Source organism: Octopus bimaculoides, chromosome 16, assembly GCF_046866305.1.
Source record: "Octopus bimaculoides isolate indiv1 chromosome 16, ASM4686630v1, whole genome shotgun sequence".
NCBI classification, from domain to species: domain Eukaryota; kingdom Metazoa; phylum Mollusca; class Cephalopoda; order Octopoda; family Octopodidae; genus Octopus; species Octopus bimaculoides.
Genome location: NC_142943.1, coordinates 52,937,269 through 52,950,463, shown reverse-complemented (window position 1 = coordinate 52,950,463; position 13,195 = coordinate 52,937,269). Strand labels below are relative to the sequence as shown.

The 13,195-nt window shown below is 34.8% G+C and overlaps 1 protein-coding gene and 1 long non-coding RNA gene across 4 annotated transcripts in view; one reads left to right on the top strand and one right to left on the bottom strand.

The window, feature by feature from the left end:
* LOC106876779 (uncharacterized) overlaps positions 1-13,195 on the top strand; it is a 786,971-nt gene that overhangs the window by 758,965 nt on the left and 14,811 nt on the right. The window lies entirely within an intron of this gene.
* Positions 6,506-13,195, bottom strand: part of LOC128249683 (uncharacterized) — a 42,023-nt gene continuing 35,333 nt past the window's right edge. The window contains exon 2 of the long non-coding RNA XR_008265797.2: positions 6,506-11,257. This is a non-coding gene — a long non-coding RNA (uncharacterized LOC128249683). The remainder of the gene's footprint in view (positions 11,258-13,195) is intronic.

The following is a 13,195-nucleotide window of genomic DNA, read 5'->3' as shown; positions in this document are numbered from 1 at the left end:
CTCAGAAACTCAAATATCTACCTACATAATCATATAAATATACATACTCACACGCGTATATCTGCATACCTACAGACATCCAGTCATATATGCCAACAGAAATGCAAGCGTACATACTTCCAATGCATACATATGTACACATAAGACAGAAAAAATACATACATGCATATGGTAGGGGCATTCACATAGAGACATACATACACACACATATATATATATAGTCATACATACACACATAAACCAATCATTTCTTTATACTTACTGACTTCCAACTGCACCAAGAAAGCCACACCCCCCTCCTCTCAATTTCAATATCTATCTCACTTAGAATTTCTGCCATACTCTACCTCATTCTTCTCCTTTACTGTAAGACACTCATCAAATTTCTTTCTCGTGGTCTCCCTACACACTTTCTCTCTCTCAAGATACATATATATATATACATATATATATATACACACACATGTGTGTGTGTGTGTATATATATACATATATATATGCATCCGTACATACATATATATATATATTTCACGCCGTCTTTCTCGTTCTTACACGCACACGCGTTTTACACATACAAACTCACATAAACATGCAATATAAATGAATTCACTGAACATTTTGCGTGTGTTTGTGTGGGTAATCGTATATCTATTACTATAAACTCAAGTGCCACACACAAGTACATTTGTGTGCAAATGTGTGTGTGTATATATATATATATATATATATATATATATATATATATATACACACGCATATCTGTGCGTGTACTTGTAGGCATGTATATGTTTACGTGTCTCTCTTCCCTTTTGTTTATATGAATGCATGTATGTGTGTGTGGTGTGTTTGCTGACTACAATAATAAACGTCTTTATGCAATTACAAAGACAGTTTCTCAGCCTCTTTCTCATCATCTTATGCTCTCTCTCTCTTTCTCTCACTTTCCCTCTCTTTACACATCATGGTGTCTATCTTCCCCACTTTGATTTCCCTTTCACTTTCTGAGCATCTCTCTCTTTCTCATACTCTCTCACGTGCAGTATGTACATCTATATTCAATATACAATTTCTTGCAATTATTCTTTTATCTAAGGTCTTATGTTCATAAGTAGACATGACATATGTACACACACATACACACATACAAATATAGACTAACAAGTATGCATATAGGTATGTAAATTCACACATATATGCTTGTATGTGCGTATGTGTATAGAGAGAGAAAGACAGAGGGAGGGAGGGAGGGAGATATCAACATATATGTATGTGTGTGTATACATGCAGATATAAATCGTATATACACACATACATACATACATACAGAAACCTCTTTACTCCATCATCTCGTTTCACATTTGCGTATTACTTACACAATCAAAGATATTACATACACACAAACGCACACACATATAATGAACATTTAGTGAAGCACAAGGAGAAAGACCATAGCGCCAAGAGAGAGAGATAGAGAGAGTGGGGAGGAGGAGAAGAAGAGAGAATGGCACAGAAAAGAGGAAGAACTAGAACACGAGAAGAAGAAACAAATAGTTGATGTTAATTTCTTGTGTGATATTTTGAGTGTATACGAATGATTCTCTTTAAAATCAAAAGAGTTCCCTCATTTTAACGTAAAAGCAAGGCTTATAAATGGAAGTCTCCTTGTGGGTATTGTATGGGCAGGAAGTGCTCTTAACCTCGCTTCAATTAAACTAATGTTTTTCACGTAGATTTCATATTTAATTTTACATCAAGAGAATTAAGATGACATGTCTCTCTTACCCTTTTACTCACTCATTCTCCCAATTACTGTCTCCTTCTCTCCACTTCTTTTTCTTTCTTTCTTTTTTTTCTTTGTCAGTGCTATGTGTCTTTGATTATCTACCGGCTTTTACATGTCTGTCTCTCTCTCTCTCCCACACATTTGTATATACATATATTCAAAGGTATATTCAAACGTACATATACATAAATGTACACATATTTCTCATATACACATATCTATCTACCTATCTATCTATTTGTCTGTGTCTCTTTCTCGGTCACACACACACTCTCTCTCTCTCTCTGTATATACATATATATATATATATATATATATGTAAATGTATACATATGTGCACACACACGTTCTCTCTCTCTCTCTACATACATATATACGTATATATACATACATATATATTATCATATCTAAATGTATACATAAATGCTTATTTAATGTAAAAACACACGCATATATATATATATATATATATATATATATACGCACTTATAATATCAATACATACACATATGTGTGTGTGTACACATATATGTTATACGTACTTATAATATAAATACATACACATATATGTTATACGCACAAATACACGCACATAAACACACTCACATAGTACATATATGTTTACATATGTCACATGATATTTTCTGGCTTTTTTTTTTTTCTCTCTTTTAATCGAGTCTTCTGCTTCTAACTGCTCGGCCAGTCTACACGCATCACCTCATTACCAATTTTGCTGCAATTTCATCACCACTAAAACCATCATCATCATCAATAGTTATCACCAACTATTCACATTACCTTTTATTCTTTTTCCTTTAGGCTTTGTGATAGTAAATATGTATTTATCTCGCGGTTCAACTCCATTGTACAAGTGTATGTGTATTTGAAGGTGTGCATGTATTTATATAGACGTATGCGTATGTATGTGTTCGTGCATATATACATTCATTATTTATAAATGCACATATATGCATACATAAGTAAATATATATATATATATATATATATATATATATATTTCTGTGTATATATGTATGTATGTATATATATATATATATATATATATATATGTATGTATGTATATATATATATATATATGTATGTATGTATATATATATATATATATATATGTATGTATGTATATATATATATATTTCTGTGTATATATGTATGTATGTATATATATATATATATATATATATTTCTGTGTATATATGTATGTATGTATATATATATATATATTTATATATGTGTGTGCGTGTGCATATAATCATACATGCATATATCTATACAGATACACACACACACACATATATATATATGCATATCCTAGAATATACTGTATGTTCGTATGTATATATGAACATAGATGGATTTCACTGTCACAAATGTACTACTTCACTATAATACAAGAAGTAATTCGTGATAATTATATACATTTAAAACATTGTTCTCATATTCTAAGACAATACTCAATCAAAGAAACATACGTCATACGTCTCAAGATGTGTCTATATCTATGTAGGCATTCTTATTTCTCTATGTATCTCACTCTGTCTCTCTCTCTCTCTCTCTCCATCCATTTATGTAAATATATACATATATATATATATATATATATATTTGTGAATATATATGTATACAGACACATACACACACACACGTACGATTCTTTCAAATTTTGGCACAAAGCCAGCAATTTCAGGAGAAGGGCATTAGGTGATTACATAAACCCTAGTGCTCAACTGGTTATTGCTTTATCGAACCCGAAATGTTGAAAGATAAAATGGACCTCAGCAATATTTGAACTCAGAACGTCAAAACTACAACTAAGGACCTTGTCTGACGCTCTAACGATTCTGCCATCTCGCCGCCTTATATTCATTCGAATTTTGTCACAAAAGCAGCAATTTTAGAGGGTCTGTTATCGATTATATGTTCCCCAGTAGTTTTGCCTGCTACTTGATTTTATCAACCTCTAAAAGGATGAATTTTAATCTTGCTTCTATTGGAAATGAGAACATAGCAACAAAAAAAAAAAAAAAACGTAGACATGCCGTAAACATTTTGTCTCATGCGCTGTCGGGTCTGATTCCGCTAGCTTGCCATCTGGGACATTCAAAATAGACGAAAGAGAATTGCAGTAAAACAAATAATTCGTTTGCCATTTACATTTGAGGAAGATTTTCTATCAGCATGCATCAAAACTTCACTTTATCTTTGGCCGCCACATAGTCAGTAGCGAACGCAGACGCCCTCTTGATCGCCATACTTCCGAATTAGAAGAATCTGGAGGATGTAACAGCTGGAAGAAAGTGGACAGAGAAAGGGCTTCAGCTCAGTATTCTCAGCTGTGTTTGGTTCTATCGACCATGCAAGGACGTTGGTGTATATGCATATATATATATATACATGTATATATATATGAACGTATATAAATACATACATACATATTATGTGTGTATATGTATGTGAGTGTGTATGTATATACGCAAACACACCAATATGCTTAGAGCATCAATTTCATTAGATGGTACCTTGTTCACACAAAAGAATCACACACTCATGGACTCAGCGAAATATTACGACAATAAAAAAGAGATAGGCATGCATGTGTCTGTGTGTAACGTGTACGTGCAGATGAGTGAGAAAGCGAATGTGTATGTATAGTTGATTAGTAGCTTGTGGGTGACCAAGACAAGCGGTGTAAAGTAAGTTAGACAACTACATTGAGAAATACACTAAGAACTTTGTCTTGATGCACCAACCTATTAACAGTGTTTGTATATATACGAGTTTGCTTATATATATATATATTCCGTCTAATGACGTAATGTATTAGGGATATACGTTGAGTGCTCGAGTTAGTTTACCACTAAAAACTCCGAGTTGAATTGCAACTAAAGCAAAAGTGTTGTTGTTGCCTAAATGTAGTTATAAGTGCTTCATCGTTTGAGCAGAGATAGCACTTACTCAGCATTACCTCTCATGACCTATATATATATATATATATTAGAAAGAATGAACAAGCAAAACTGGTGATATCGTTTCATAGTAGATAATTAATAATTCAAACATATTTGCAGAGTTTCTGCACTAAATAAGGAAATAAGAAATAATGCATAAAGTGTCTTACAGCTTTGCACGTGGTGTATAGGTCATTGAGCAAAGATTTTCTTATAAGCCAATTATACGCTCTTCAGAGAACAAGAAATAAGGAATAGCCTTAAAGGATATTAGTAGTTACCAGTTGAAGAATTAGTAAAAGATAATAGTAGTTACCAGTTCCAGCGTCGAAAATGGAACTGGTTACTTCTATTATTTTTTACTAGTTATGATCCATCTAACGGCTTTCTGCACAGCCTGCGCATACCTAATTTTACTTACAAAATATAATTCAGTCCAATAAGATAGAAAATGCTATTGAGTAAGATCGCGCCTGAGATCTCGTTATTACGAATTGAACTTCTTAACCATTGCACTATCCTATGTCTAATATATATATTATCACGTGTGTGTGTGTTTGTATGTATTTATCAAGGTGATCCGACATTAGACATACTATAATTTTCTTTGGTATACTAGACATTATGCTATTAATTAAATACCTTTTTAGATAAGTAATAAAATGGATATTTTTAGTTGTTACTCGTTATCTGTATTGCGTCAATTATAAGCAAATGATACTTTCGTTCTCACTTCAGATAAGAGTCAACACATACATTCGCATTTTTCATTTGTTCATGCGTGCGTGTGTGCGTGTGTGCATAAATAGATAGATATTAAAATAGATAGATAGATAGATCAAAACAATACGCATTGTAACCTCTGTGCACAAAACCAAATATCGATGCCAAATACGGTCTCATTGAGATAGCGAGTTCGCGTTCTTGCATGAGCAGACTTATTTACAGTGCTTTAAATTCTCCGACAATAAGCAAGCATTGTAATTGTATACATGCAATATTATTCTCGCGTAAAGACGCCTCACATTTCACCAATACTTCCCATACGAGCATTGCATATTTAAGCTCTAATAACAGACGTTTATCATTCTCGAACTAAAAGCTTCATTGTGGATTGGTGGACATTGAAGAGGAGCTCGGAAAGTTCAAATTTACGTGTTTCATAATGACTGCGTCTTGTAGTTGTTGCCCTACCTAACCGTGCGTGCACTGTCAGTGTTATTCAATGTAATGATCATTGTGTCGGTTTTGATGTGAAGTTGTGTTTACAATTACATACAATAATTATTTCACATACATGGGGTTTATTACCGGACTTTTTTTTATTTATTATTAATTAAACTTTCAGTGCAGTTAGTGGTTTTCATCGAGTTTCTTGCTCCTTAGAGTCGTGACAGTAGAGTGAATCAACAAAAAAATTCGAATGTATACATGTATTGAGTACCTTTACTAACGTTTATGCACATAGAAATTTACTATATATATATGTGTGTGTGTGTGTGTGTTTACATATATGCATGTATCTATGTATATACTTATACCTATGTGTGTGTATATCAATGTGTATTCATATATATATATACACGAGGGGGTGCTGAAAAGTTCCTAGCTTTAAGGGTTTCGTGAAATGGCTGGTTAGAGGCCCAGCATTTCGTGTCCGCTAGGGGGCTTGAAAAAACTGAAGAATGCTGCAATAATAATATGAGAAGTTTGAGGCTCGGGAAAAATGAAAAAGTGTTTTTACGTTTCGAGCCTACGCTCTCCAGCAGAAATGAATAAGAGATAATATGCAAAAAAAAAAAAAAAAAAAAAGAATACAAAAAACGTGTAGTGTTCAGCAGTCCAATATATATACTCTAGGTACTGAGAGAGCATATACAGTATTATTTACGTATTTGTAATATAAAGACTCATACATGTACACACACACGCAATCACTCACGCACACAATCGCGTAGGCAAAAACATCTAGAGATTATTCGCTTTTAAGTATGGTCCATTCTTCTCTCTTTATCTGTCAATATATTTGTGTGTGTGTGAGAGAGAGAGAAGGTGAGTGAGATGGATAGAAAGATTATGTGTGTGTATGTATGTATGTATGTATGTAGGAGGGTGAGTGCAATGTGTGTATGCGGAAAGAGAGAGAGAGAATGAGACCGATTAAGAATTGAAGAATGGACAACGAGGTACAGAGATGATATGCAGTTTCATTCTATTGTATATCCCCACATTTTCTTTCACGTCCCAACACTCGCTCTTTTTTCTTTCTCTTCCTTTCTCTCCTCCGCCCACCTTGTCTCTGTTTCTGTTTCTGTTTCACTCTCACTCTTACGTTTGTTCTCTCTCTCTCACCATCTCTTTCTCGTTCATTCTTTTCCCCTCACCACATACATACTCACAAACTGATGCACATCACAATCTTATTATATTTGCATCACTGAACATGGTGCCTCTATAGTGTATTAAAATAAAATACAAAAAGAAAAAAGAAGCAGAAAATTGTCCCTGTATACCTTATCTCTGACAGGTGTGGCATTGAAAGTGGCGGTGGTGGTGGTGGTGTGTAGAGAGTTGTGGAACATTGGGGATGGTGGGTGAAGGATTGGTGTGGGGGTGTTTGGAGCTGGTGACATAGGTTTGGCAAAGTTGAGGAATATATTTCTGGCATTTTTGGAACTTTCTCTTGTGTAAATGTACGTGTGTGCATTCATAGTACGTATATATATTCATATGTACACACACACACGGACACAAACATACATATTGACGCATACGCGCATACGTACATTGACATATAAATAAATACATACGTATATATATATATATATATATATTCATACACATACATACAAGCGTGTATAACTTGTGACTCGTGTGTATAAGTGTTTTGTTTTATATAGTTTTGAATTGCTAGTTTTTTTATATATATATTTGATGCTATTTGTATAATGTCTCTCCTCACCTCTCCCTATATATTATATATATACACGTATATATATATACGTAACTCTGGTTAGTTTCTTGTGAAAATGTATGTTTGCATAGAGCGTGTGTGTGTCTATTTTGTTTTATTTATCTTATCAACCATCATCCATTGTGGTTTGTGGGCCAATTCCAATGTCTGCTGTTTGGTCTTTAGTTGTGAGTTAGCTTATTCAAAGAAGAAAGGGGGAGTGAGTGAAAGGAACGGCAAAACAATGATAGAAGAGAAATGATGTGAGAGAGAGAAACAAAGATAGAGAGAGAGAGAGAAGAGGGGTAAGTTGAGAGTTGGTACTCAGAAATTCAAGAAAATATTTAAGAAAAAGTAGGACAATGTGGACGTAAAGGAAATGCAGACGAACAGAGAGTTATAAAAATAGACAGAAAGAGAGTGCTATGAAAAATAGAAAGACAAGAGGGAAGAGAGAAAGTATAAAATCTATATTGATTATTTAAGCATGAGACCATAAAATTATAAAGAGGAAGAACGATATTTCGTGATTTACGTTCATCAATTTCTCACTGGGGTATACGTGGCGCCCAGGAATTCAAAACTTCATGCAGACTTAAGTTGGTAGAGATTAATTTCGATTCTTTGGTGCTCATACGACAAAGATTTTACTGTGTTTTCTTCTTTATTTTGTTTTAGTAAGGAGTTGTGTCTTTCATACTTTGCCTATAGATATATGTTACGTAGGTGGGATCAATGACTGTCTGTCTGTGTTCACAAACTGATATTGTTCGTTTTGTTTAATAAGAGCCATCGGTTATTGACTGCTTGTACCAGTTTATCCTTCGCTGATAATTATTTGTAACAAAATATTGGTTTCAAATGTTTGCACAAAGCCGGCAATTTCGGGGGTTGGGGTAGCTTGTCGATTACATCGACTCTAGCACTCAACTGGTACTTATTTTATCGACCCCGAAAGTATGAAAGGCAAAGTCGACATCGGTGGAATTTGTACTCAGAACGTAAGGACGGAAGAAAAGCTACCAATTATTATACTATTATTCTTCTGGTCAAGCTATCCTTGACCAGAAGAATAATAGCCTGCGGTATGCACCTCACTTGGATATTTATCTCTTCCGAGGTTCCGCTCGCTAAGAAATATATGTAGCCCGGATTTTATCTGCCCCATTCCTTAACTCTTGTATTCTTATTCGCATAACCAGCAACCCTGATCACTTATCGTGAAATATAAAAAGGACTTTTTGGAGTTTATTGAACTTCGATACGAAAAAAAACCACAACCTTCCGTCTCAATAAACCACAATTGTTCCTGAAAGTTGTTTTTTCTTTTTATATTAACTACTGATTCATTAAAGCTAATATTCTTCCTACACCTCGAACCCTGAATGTTATATATTCGTGGAGAACGTGTCTTTTCAGTGTGCGCATGTGTGTACCAGGCATGTTCTATAAGTAAATATTCGAAGTTAGCACTTGGCATCAATAATGTAAATCGCCAACAATATGTCTAACTACCTTGATAGAAAGAACTACAGCTTACTTGTTCTTGATTAAAATATTAGTTAATTCATTTAAATCACATTATCCGGTTTCTCACCATTCATTTTCAACAGATACAGCAGTAAATAATAAAAGTAACCACGAGAAATAAACTAGTCGAATTTTTTTTTTTACAACGTAGTTAGCTACACAACCAGCCGTACTCGAGTTTTTCTACGCTGTTTCAGATGTCCTAATTATTTTGGCACATTGACGCTGTTCAGTTTGTTGAAGCGCTTTCTGTTCAGGTGTTGGTTTACTATTTTTAATTACATTATATATTTCTTTCACAAGACAGCTCAGTTTAGAAGGAAAAAGAAAATTTAAGAGAGTTACTGTTCATATTTGTAAAGTGTTAAAACTTTGAAATGAAATAAAATTACTCTGAAGTAAAAATTAGCTGAATCGTCAGAGGCAAAGAATATGTATGGCAGACATTAACAATTAACACATCGGAAAGTATTAAAGAAACAAAGTATTCTGTTAAAAGTATTAAAGAACATTTTATGCTACAGCCATTACATGCTGCTTAATATAATAGTGCGTCTGTGCATGTGTGTGTGTGTGTGTGTGTACTTGGTCTCTCGTTGTTCGATGATGAGTATTCCCTTCTTTGATAATCTAAATAACCTACTCCTAAATTAACGTGCAAATGGTTGAATATTCCACAGATATTATCTTCTATCTTTTACTTGTTTGACTGCGGCCATGCTGCGGCTTCGCCTTGAAGGGTTTTAGTCAAACAAATCAACTCCGTGAGCTTTTTTTTATTTATTAAAGTCTTGTGTTAGCGGTTCGGCAAAATAGACCGATACAATAAGTTACAGAGACGTAAACACACTAACACCTGTTGTCAAGTGATGGTGGAGGACAAGCAATGCCACAAAGACACACATAGATATATACATGTACGACGGGCTTGTTTCAGTTTCCGTCTACCGAATCCACTTACAAGGCTTTGGTTGGCCCAAGGCTAGCAGAAGGCTCTCGTCCAAGGGGTCACACAGTGGGAAGCAAGTTTCTTATCACACAGCCACGCCTGTGATTCTGTTTACTAATAATCTGTATTAATAATGTAACTGTCTGAAAGAGCGAATGGAACAAAGACTATGGCAAGATTAGACGTTTTCTATGACAGGTAAATATCCACCAGGTGAGCTGCTATGCAGTTTTCGTCCACCCACTTTTACTTACTACGAATGGATCGAATCTAAGCCACAGAATATGACATTTGCCAAAGATTTCACGCGCTACTAATAAACATAGGATCTCATGGCTGCGAAGTTAGCTGTGGCGGTGGTGATGGTAGTGTTCGTTGTTGCGGTTGCATTCGTTATAGCAGTAGCGTTCGTTGTGGCGGTTATGTTTACTTTTGGGGTGGTGGTGGTACACGTTATAACCGTAGAGTTCGTTGAGTGGTGGAGAAATTGTATTCGTTGTGGCGGTGATGTTATTTGTGTGGTGGTGGTGGTGGTGGTGCATGTTCTAGCCGTTCTGTTCGTTGTGGCGGGTAGTTAGTCGTGTTCGTTGTGGTAGTTGTTGTACTGGTGATTGTGACGATGGTGGTAAAGATTGCAGTAGTGCTTGGTTGTGATAATGGTTTTAACGGCGGTCGCAATGGAGACTGTGGTAACGGTTATGGTAGTAGTAGTAGTAGTTTAGTGCAAACCTAAACACAATTGTTCATCAGTTTGTTTCGTACCGATATCCATCATTAGATATCATGGGATTCGTATATTTGTCAAGTAAGACAGATGCTGTTTGCCTGATTAGAGCTTCTCCTAATTACAATTATTTCTGTAATAGGATTCCATTAATGGAGAACCATATAGGTTTGCTACGTTTTGTTGCTAATGTCGCTACTGCTGCCGTTTTTGTTCTTGTTGTTGCTTTTCCATCTAGTCTCTCTCTGTGACACTCTCCTCTCTTGCATTGCTTCTCAGCATCATACTGTTGTTGTTATTGTTGTTGTAAAACTATTTCACTGTAGAGATTTCAAAGTAAAAGTAAACTTTGCTGCAAAAAGGAGAAAAAATATATTAAAAAAACCCCAAAAAACTAGAAAAATTAAAGAAAAGCAAAAATAGTATTAATTACTCCGTGTGTGTGTGCATCTTTATACAAACATGCTCACGGAAACACAAAAGCAGGCTCACAGATTTTCAGCAATGTGCGCACTTGAGTCTATGAATGTATGTATATATGTAAGTATGTATGTGCATGTGTATCTATGTGTGTGTTTATATGTTTATCTACATATCTATTTATATACATATGTATGTATGTGTATTTATCTACCTATCTGCCATATATATATATATATATACACACACACACATACATACGTACATACATACATATGCATGTATGTATCTACATATGATGTTGGTGTATATTGTACACAATGCATCTAAAATATATTCATTATATGTGTGTGTGTGTGTCTGTCTGTGTATATCTTGTAGTCAGACTGCGGCCATGCTGGAGCACTTCCTTGAAAAAAATCTACAGGTGCATCAGCATGGCCGCAGCTCTAAGCTTAAACTATAAAAAAAAAAAAAATCGACCCCAGTAATCATGATTTTAAAACCCGGTACTTATTCTATCGATATCTTTTGCCGAATCGTTAGGTTACGAGGACGTAAACAAACCAATATTCATGTTTCCGCTGCTAAGTCTTCCTGATTAGTAGATTTAATTTTATTGTGTATATTATATTAATCCCATACTTCAGTCTAATATTGTATACATTTGACGGATATTTGTCCTCATCTTGTTTGTTGTTAACACAATATTTCGGCTGGTATACCCTCCAAACTTAATGAGGCGTCTTGAGGAAACTTCGAACCTGGGTTCTCATTCCTTAGATATTGTTTTTCGATATTATTATTATTATTCAGGTCACTGCTTGGAATCGAACTCGGGATCTTGGGGTTAGTAGCCCGCGCTCTTAACCACTACGCCAATATTTCCGTGGCCACATGGCGTAGTGGCTACTAGCCCCAAGATCCCGAGTTCGATTCCAGGCAGTGACCATAATAATAATAATAATAATAATAATAATATCGAAAAAATACCTTAGGAATGAGAACACAGGTTCGAAATTTCCCCAAGACACCTGATGAAGGCTAGAGGGTATATCAGCTGAAACGTTGTGTTAACAACAAACAAGATGAGGACAGATATCCGTCAAATGTACATAATTCCTCATCTCTGAAATACGGAACTGTATTGTATACTTTACTCTGTTTTAAATATCTGAGTTTTTTTGTTTTTTTTTTTTCCTTTTAGCCCTTGTTCAACAGTGGTTGAGTAAGATTACAATGTTAACTATCCTAGTCTTTACTTTTTGGTATCGAAGATTCTATCACTGAATGCGTCCCTTCTTTATCGTTAAAGGTTTCTATAGGGAGATAAATTTAGTTGCTATTTCTAGTAAGCTATTCGACTGCATAGAATTACGTACATCGCAAAAATGTACTTTATTATTATTGATGTAGTTATCTAGCTGTAGGTCAATTTGGATTGAGCAAATCTATGATAAAAGGCATCCCATCTATTTGTATTTCTTTTTTTAGTAGTTTCCAGGGAATTTCTAAGACTAAATTAACGTGATGATGGTTTAATCTGAGAGTGATTTGGCTGCTATTTTTAACAGGCCGAGCTAGAGTTGAAGAAACTTAGTTGTAGTAAGAGTAGCCTTGTTTAGCACTGGTCGGGCCTTAATTCAGCAAAATTTTAATCAAGAGAATTCTTAGGAGCACCTAACTAAATGTGTTCTGTCTGGAGGAATGATTAAGTTTGATGGAGATTTGGCTGCGCTTTCTAGCTGGAAGGGACACTGCATAGAGAACCATAAAATATGTTGTTAGTTTTGTTTAACTTCTTGACTATGTGCATTCCAAATATGACCACCCATTCCTTGTAGCACATCGGACAAAATGCTTTGTGGAA